Here is a 7,586-nt window from a genome sequence, read left to right as displayed (position 1 = left end):
TCGGCTAATTTGCTAGCTACTCAAAGTAACTTCCTCTTCATGATGAGAATATAAAATGTCCCTTTTCTTTCCTTCCGTCTTCTTTCCTGCCTCCCCCCTTTGGCATATGATATTAATACTTTTTAAATTTTTCATTTATTGATTTTATGAGCAAGTGGGAGAGAGAGAAAGCACACTGATCGCTGTTGGATTTACTCACCGCTCAGCGGCTGATTCCTGTACCTGCCCTGACTGGGGCTCGACCCCGCAGCCTTGGCCTATGGGGACGACGCTCTAACCAACTGAGCTACTTGGCCAGGGCTTATTTTAATATCTTTACTTTTCACTATTTTTCCTCAATGAAGAACGTAATAAATCAGTTACTGAAAAATGTGTGTGTTCCCCATTTCCCTTCGTCCTGAGTGCACCTAACACACCTGCACATCCTAAAGGGGAATCTCGGTCCCCAGGCAGCCAGGTTTCACTTCCATTGTCTTGGAAACTCTGCAGGTGAGTCCCAGTGGGAAGCAGTAGACAGATGGGCCGACTTCAGGAGGCTCAGAAGGTCATAGAAAGAATCCAGCAGAGCAGGTCCTGACACAGTCCAGAAGGTGGCTCCCATTTGCTGGCTCTCTTCCTCCCGTTTCTCTGGCTCTCTCCCTTTTCCTGGAACCCCCATCCGAGGGGTTGCACTAAATTGTTTGGAACGCAATCTGATTGACTGCTCCCCAGGAAAAAGGAACTAATAACCACATTATCATATTTTTAAGGAGATCCATACTTTCCTAAGGGCCCATGGACACCAAAAGTCCTTTAAAATCTGATGGGATTAAATTGCCTCCCATAAGAGGGCCAGCCTTGCTTGAATCCTGAAATAAATTTTCCTACAGAGAGGCTGGTGTCAAAGGAGTATTTTCTGAACAAGGCTCCCTCCGAATGGCTGGGCCCCGGCCGTGCGTGCACTGTCCTCCCACAGCGCAAACCTCTTCCACATCGCAGCGCAGCCAGGAGCCCGCTCGGTTCCGCCGGGGTCCCCTTAGCCACAGAAGGATGTCGGGTGAAAGAGTGGCAAGGAGGTGGGGACAGGTACAGAGAGTCACAAGTGACGGGTACCGGGGAAAGAAGCTGGGGGACAGCACTCCCAGGTTGTGTTGGCAAGTGGCACAGTGAATCCACATTGGGCCCAAGGGGCCCCAGGGGTTCCAAGGAGATACGACAGCAGGTGAGGCGGGGCTCCCAGGGGGTTCTTCTCACCCCTCACTTTAGTCTGAGCAGCTCAGCATAGTGCCTGACGAGTTTGACAAACTCAAGTCTCGGCTAAAATGTCACCCCACTACGAGGACTTTCCTGACCACCATTTCTGAAAAGCCAGGCCTTCATCCCACCTCACCCCATCTCACTCATCTTCACCTTTCCCCACAGACCTTCTCGCTGTCTGCCATGCCATGTGTTTATTAGTTCATGTCTTTCTGCCATGCCGTGTGTTTATTAGCTCATGTCTCTTTCCCCCACTCCCATGGGAATGCAATCTCCATGAGAGTCTGGCCAGTTTTACTCTCTGCTGAATTTTCAGTACCTATCCCACAGTAGGTGCTCAATAAATAACTATGGAATAACCACGTGATAAATGGTGCCTCATATTTTTATAATCAAAGAATGATTGCCCAGGTTGACCAGCTCATGCTCCCCAGGAGCAGGTGTCATTTCTGTCTGGCCATAGAATCTTGGATGTCCAGTCCTGTCTGGGACTTCCTGTTCTCCAGAGTGTCTGGGAGCAGGGTCTCCCCTCCACTGAAGCAGTTCTCTAGATGTGGGAACTTGTAACTGAAGAAGAGAAGAGAGGTCAGTGTTCCCCCTTAGCCTCCCTGCACCAAACTCTGCCCAGGCCCAGAGCTGGATTCTGGGTGCTTTGACGATGACATTGACTTCATGGGACAACTATGCTCAGGGGAGATAGGTGTGCGTGTGTATAAGTAGGGGAGGCGGGAGAATGGGCCAGTAGATCCAGAGGTCTTCACCATGGCATGGACCTGTAGGTCCCAAAATGTGACTCAGTGGGAAAGGTCAAGAGGTGTGTGTATATAATCAGCCATGAGGAATTTTCCTTCTGCTTATGACTACCTTTGTGACACTCCAGGAGATTGCCAGACACACCTATTATAACCCAGTAGGATCAGCCGGAGGTATGATCAACACAGGAGGGCAACTAACCCAGCAGAGGGTGCAGGGGGTTGGAGAGAGGATCAGGGCAGACTTCCTGGAGGTGGTGAAACTTCAACAAGTATGACTGAGAGAAAGACAGCAAGACATGCCCAACTCTGGGAGTTAAACCATCCACCAGGAAAGCCTGGACAGTCAGGGATGTGTGGAAGTCTTTGGCTCAAAGGGTCAGGAGCTTCCCACCTGAAGGCAGGATATGTAATCAATGTGGATTCTTGAGTGTAGAACTAGGGCACTCAAGAAGCCTAAATGAGGTGAAGCAAGATGTGTCTATATGGCCCGGCCAGGCGTGGCTCAGCGGTTGAGCGTCGGCCTAGGCGATCTGGGTTCGATTCCCCATCAGGGCACATGCCCGGGTTGTGGGCTCGATCAGTGACTCTCTCATCATTGATGTTTCTACCTCTCTCTCTTCCCCTCTCCTTTCCTCTGTCTGAAATCAATAAAGATATATTTTTAAAAGAAGAAAAAAGAAAAAAAAAGATGTGTCTATATGACTTCATGGCCCTGTCCAGAGAAACCCTCAAAGCTGGCACTTGCACTTATTCTCGGCTGTGTGATTTCATCACCTTGAATGCAAATGAGTGCAGTCTTTCAGTGGGCGATTTGGCAGTGCTGGTAAGAACACTCAATGAACATGTCCCTGATACTGTGGTTCTACTTGCAGGAATGTCTTACCGAAATGCTCCCTGCCTACTGTAGCTGACAAAAGCAAAACAATCTCAGTGTCCATCAGTAGGTGACGGATCAGCATCCTTTTGTGAAATACTCTGTAGCCATTTAAAAAAATAAGTTATGTGTCTAGCTCTGATGAGAAAGTTGCCCATGATACATTGTTGGATGAACAAAAGCAGGTTGCAGAACATTATGTATACTATAATCTTAATTTTTGCATTAAAATTATTGAACTAATACAGATTCTAAGCAATACATTGTTTTCAGCATAATATAGGTGTCCCACATTTCTTCTGGTTGCTGAAGAAGATAAATGGCCAGATAAAACAATAGTAGAAGAATCTGGAATACTAAATGGTATTACTGGAAGTCGCCCTAGAGATCAGCAAACCCAACTCTGTTGAACAGACCAGGAAATAAGGACCAGAATGGTTACTATTCTCCACTCTACAGATGTTTAGAGCACTAACCATGAGGCAGACACTTGCTTGGTGCTGGGATATAAAAGTTAGCAGAACATGGTACATGTACTCAAGGGCTCATTGACAGGCTAGTGGATGGTTGCAAGGTGCACCTAACCCAGGCTTGTGAGCAACTGCCAGAGAAGGGCACGTGTGAGCTGACCTGGGAAGGATGAGAAGAAGTCAGATAGAGCAGGAGGTGACAGAACAGGGTTCCAGGGAGGCCAAAGCAGGGGAAAGCATAGAGCCTTTAGTTAACCAAAGCAGTTGGAGGACAGGGAATTCTAGTCCTGGATTTAGGGCCATGGTCTCTGGTCCCCCAGTTCAGTGCTATTATTAAAATACTACCTGCCTCTTGCCCGGCCAGTGTGGCTCAGTGGTTGAGTGTCATCCTAGGAACCAGGAGGTCACAGTTGGATTCCTGGTCTGGGCCCACGCCCGGGATTTGGGCTCGATCCCCAGCAGGGTGTGTGCAGGAGGCAGCTCACCAATGACTCTCTCATCATTGATGTTTCTACCTCTCTCTCCCTCTCCCTTTCTCTCTCTAAAATCAATAAGAACATATTTTTTAAAAATAATAAAATAAAATAACAGTATGTGATGACTCAGCACATATATCAATTAAAAGTCTCATCTCAAGTCTTGAATCTGTCTCAGGCTCATGCCACTGGCATGTGACGTCCAATGCTGTCACTTTTGTGTTTGCAGGCTCACCAGGAGCACTCTCACTCACCTTCTCTACTAGGCAGCCTGGCATGTGCTCGGTGGAACAAACGTAGAGAGGTCGTTAATGCCCTGCTGTATGGTGAATATCTCACTAATTTTTAAAATTTTTATTGAATTTACTGTGGTAACATTGATTGATAAAATTACATAAGTTTCATGTGCACAACCCCACAACATATCATCTGTACACTGTATTGTGTGTTCACCATCTCAAGTCAAGTCTCCTTCCATCACCATTTATATCCCCATACCCTATTCTACCTCCCCCCACCCCCCTTTCCCTCTGGAAGTCACCATGCTACAGTCTGTGTCTAAGAGTTGTTGTTTTTTTTGTTTTTGTTTTTACTTAATCCCTTCACCTTTTTCTCCCTAATTTTTTTAAAAAAATATATCTTTATTGATTTCAGAGAGAAAGAGAGAGGGAGAGAGAGAGAGAAACATCAGTGATGAGAGAGTCATTGATCGGCTGCAGCCCACAACCCTGGCATGTGCCCTGACCGGGAATCGAACCCTGATCACCTGGATCCTAGGTCAATGCTCAACCGCTGAGCCATACCCGGCTGGGCTCTCCCTAATTTTTGATGAAGGTTTTCTGGACAATCCTTGACTATATCAACGCCAATCCAAGTTTCATATGCTCTAGTTGACTTTCAGTAGACAACACCTGGATGGGGTGTGCTCCTAGGGGCCTCTATGGAGAGCTGGTCTTCAAAGGTGGCATCCTGAGGAATGTCTAGAGGATCCTTGGGATCTGTCAGGGTGACCTTTGAGTGTCGCTTGGTGGCTTATACTATCTGAAATATCACTCCATCCTTACAGAGGAAAATCTATTCAAATAATCTCTTGCCGGGGTTGACCAGCCCCTTGCAGGTTGAGTGGGTGGTGAGAGAGTGGGGCATAGCTAGAGGGGAGAGCAGTGGGATGTGTACCAAACTCTCCCTAAACATCTGGAGGGTGGAGAATGCTGGTTATATCCTTGACCAGGATTGCAGAGAACTTTTATTTTGTCCATTGTAGATTTTAGATTTGTGCAGTGTTTCACTTTTTCACAGTATATATCTCTTTTAGAAGTGGTGGGGTGCCCTGGCTGGTTGGGTCAGTGGTTTGAGCATCGGCCTGTGGACTGAAGGGCCCCAGGTTCAATTCCAGTCAAGGGCTCTTGCCTCGGTTGGAGGCTCGATCAAATGTGTGGGAGGCAGCCAGTCGATGTGTCTCTCTCACATCAATGTTTCCTCCCTCCCTCTCTCTCTCCCTTCCACTCTCTCTGAAAAGCAATGGAAAAAATATCCTCAGGTGAGAGTTAAAAAAACTCAAAGAAGTGCTGAGGAAAGGGAACTTTTAAGAGTTAATTTATTTCATCTCCTTCCTCCTGGGTTCCATGCATACTATACCACCTTCTGATATGGCTTCTGTTGTATGTGTTGGGGACAGATACCATTAAATGTGAATACCTACAATTGCCCCCACCTGCCTGCCATGGGTGGCAGGTCCTAAAAGAGAGCCTTCTTTGTTTTCCCCAAGTGGATGATGGGTGAGCGTGATCAGGGACAAGCTGAGAGATGGGTAGGTGGCTTTACGTTGAAGGTGCCTGAAGCCCCCATGCAAAAAGCCAATTCTGCAGGCAGAGAGAGCAAAGAGGAGGGAGTGAGGTGAGCGTTGCCCTCAGCAGTGGAACTCTGGGATTTGTAAAGGGATTGTTAGGAAGTTATGCAATGTAACTCCCTCCTTGCATCCTCAAGAGCCCTTCGGTGAAGAACCCTGTGAAGGCTTTTCAAGGCTCTTTGGCAAAGCATTTCAGATGTGATGGCCTGAAGCATTGAGACTGTAGACCAGGGAGTCCCAGATTTGCTTGCCTTGCTGTGGCTCTCTCACAGGAAGGGGGACTTGCTGCCCAGGCAAAGGGAGTTCTGGTCAGCTCCACAGTTCTGACTCTCCCCATATGACTCGGCAAACTCCTGGTTTATACCTTGGTCCCTTGTGAGTTGCCTCAGAAGGAGTCTATCCTGAGAGGTTGCTGACAAAATGGAATTTCTGGTCCTGCTGAGCTGCAGACCAAATTGTATAGCAGTCACGCCACCAAAATGCTGCCCCCTCAATGGCCCTCCCTGGGCAGCGATTACATCTTCATTTACTCTTTATCTAACAAACATTTATTTTATTTGCCAGGCACTAGGCTAAGTGCTAAAGATACAGTGATGAGCATAAACAGATATGAGCCCAGCCTGCATGGAGTTTATAATGTAGGGGAAGAGGGATAGGACAGACATGAATCAAATTGTCACAAATGCAAAACTGTCACAATTGCAGGAAGTCTACAGTTGCTCTGAGAGACTATAATAGAGGGATTTGGCCCAGCCGAGGAGATCTGAAGGTGAGAAGGAGATATGGAGGGAAAGGAGAGGGAAATGTGCTCCAGGCAGCCTTCGCAGAGGCCATGGAGAAGGCAGGGGGGTGGCAGGTATGAGAGACCTGAAGACTGAGAAAGCTGAGGTGGATTGTAAGAGGAGGAGTTGCAGCAGGAGACAGGGGCGCCAGAACACGAACACACTTGCATTTTAAGATTTCTCTAGCCAGAATGGATGAGGGGAGACAATTTAAGAGGCTATATTATTCAGTCCTATTAGTGGATATACATCCCCCCTCAAAATACCCACACAGGCCACAAGGGGCATGCATGAGCTGTTCATAGTGGCAGGCCCATCACCCTGGGTCTGAATAACTAAAATGTGGGTGCCCACTATGAAATATTGCACAGTTGTTCTAAGTAACAGACTAAGTATGTACACAGCAACAACAACAGGTCTTAAAAGCATGGTACTGAGTGGAAAGAGTAAGAAATAGAGTGACGTTTATAGCACAGTACCATTTAGGTAAATTAAAAATACGTGCACACTAAACAACACATGTTTTCCAAAGACACTCCCACACACCATTGGGGAAGGTGGCAGGAGTGGAGAAAAAAGGCCATAAACACAGAAAATAGGAGCGAGGCCATGCAGAGCCCAATGATGACAGTGTGTCATAAAGTGAGAAATGAGTAATTCAACCTCTGCATGCAGGATTTTAAAAAACAAGACGTTTTTGTAGTTGTTCAGGCAAGAGTGGAGGTACCTTGGACTAGGTTGGATGTGATGGACATGAAAAGTGGATTGACTATGTTGTACCAATGAACACATGTAAAGCACTTCAACGGTGCCTGATACATAGTAAGTGCCCAACAAATGCAAGCTATTCTTGTTTTTATACTGCAGACGCTTCGTGATGGATTGACTATGTAAGGGGAGGGAAAGGGTGATGCCAAGGGTAACTCCCAAGTGCTGGATCCGGCCGCTGTTCCCAAGTGGAAAGTGAGAAAGTGAAAAGCAAGGACCCACAATTCTGTTTGAGGAATTCCGATGTGAAGGGAAAGAGAGTTATCCCTTACATGTGGACAATACTCTAAAACACTTTTTAAAAATTAATCAAGTAAAAGAGGTTTATTGTAGAAACACCAGAAATTACAGATAAATTCAAACAAATTATTGTGAG

Source organism: Miniopterus natalensis, chromosome 3 (assembly GCF_054644295.1).
Source record: "Miniopterus natalensis isolate mMinNat1 chromosome 3, mMinNat1.hap1, whole genome shotgun sequence".
Lineage (NCBI taxonomy): Eukaryota > Metazoa > Chordata > Mammalia > Chiroptera > Miniopteridae > Miniopterus > Miniopterus natalensis.
Note: the sequence above shows the minus strand (reverse complement) of the source record.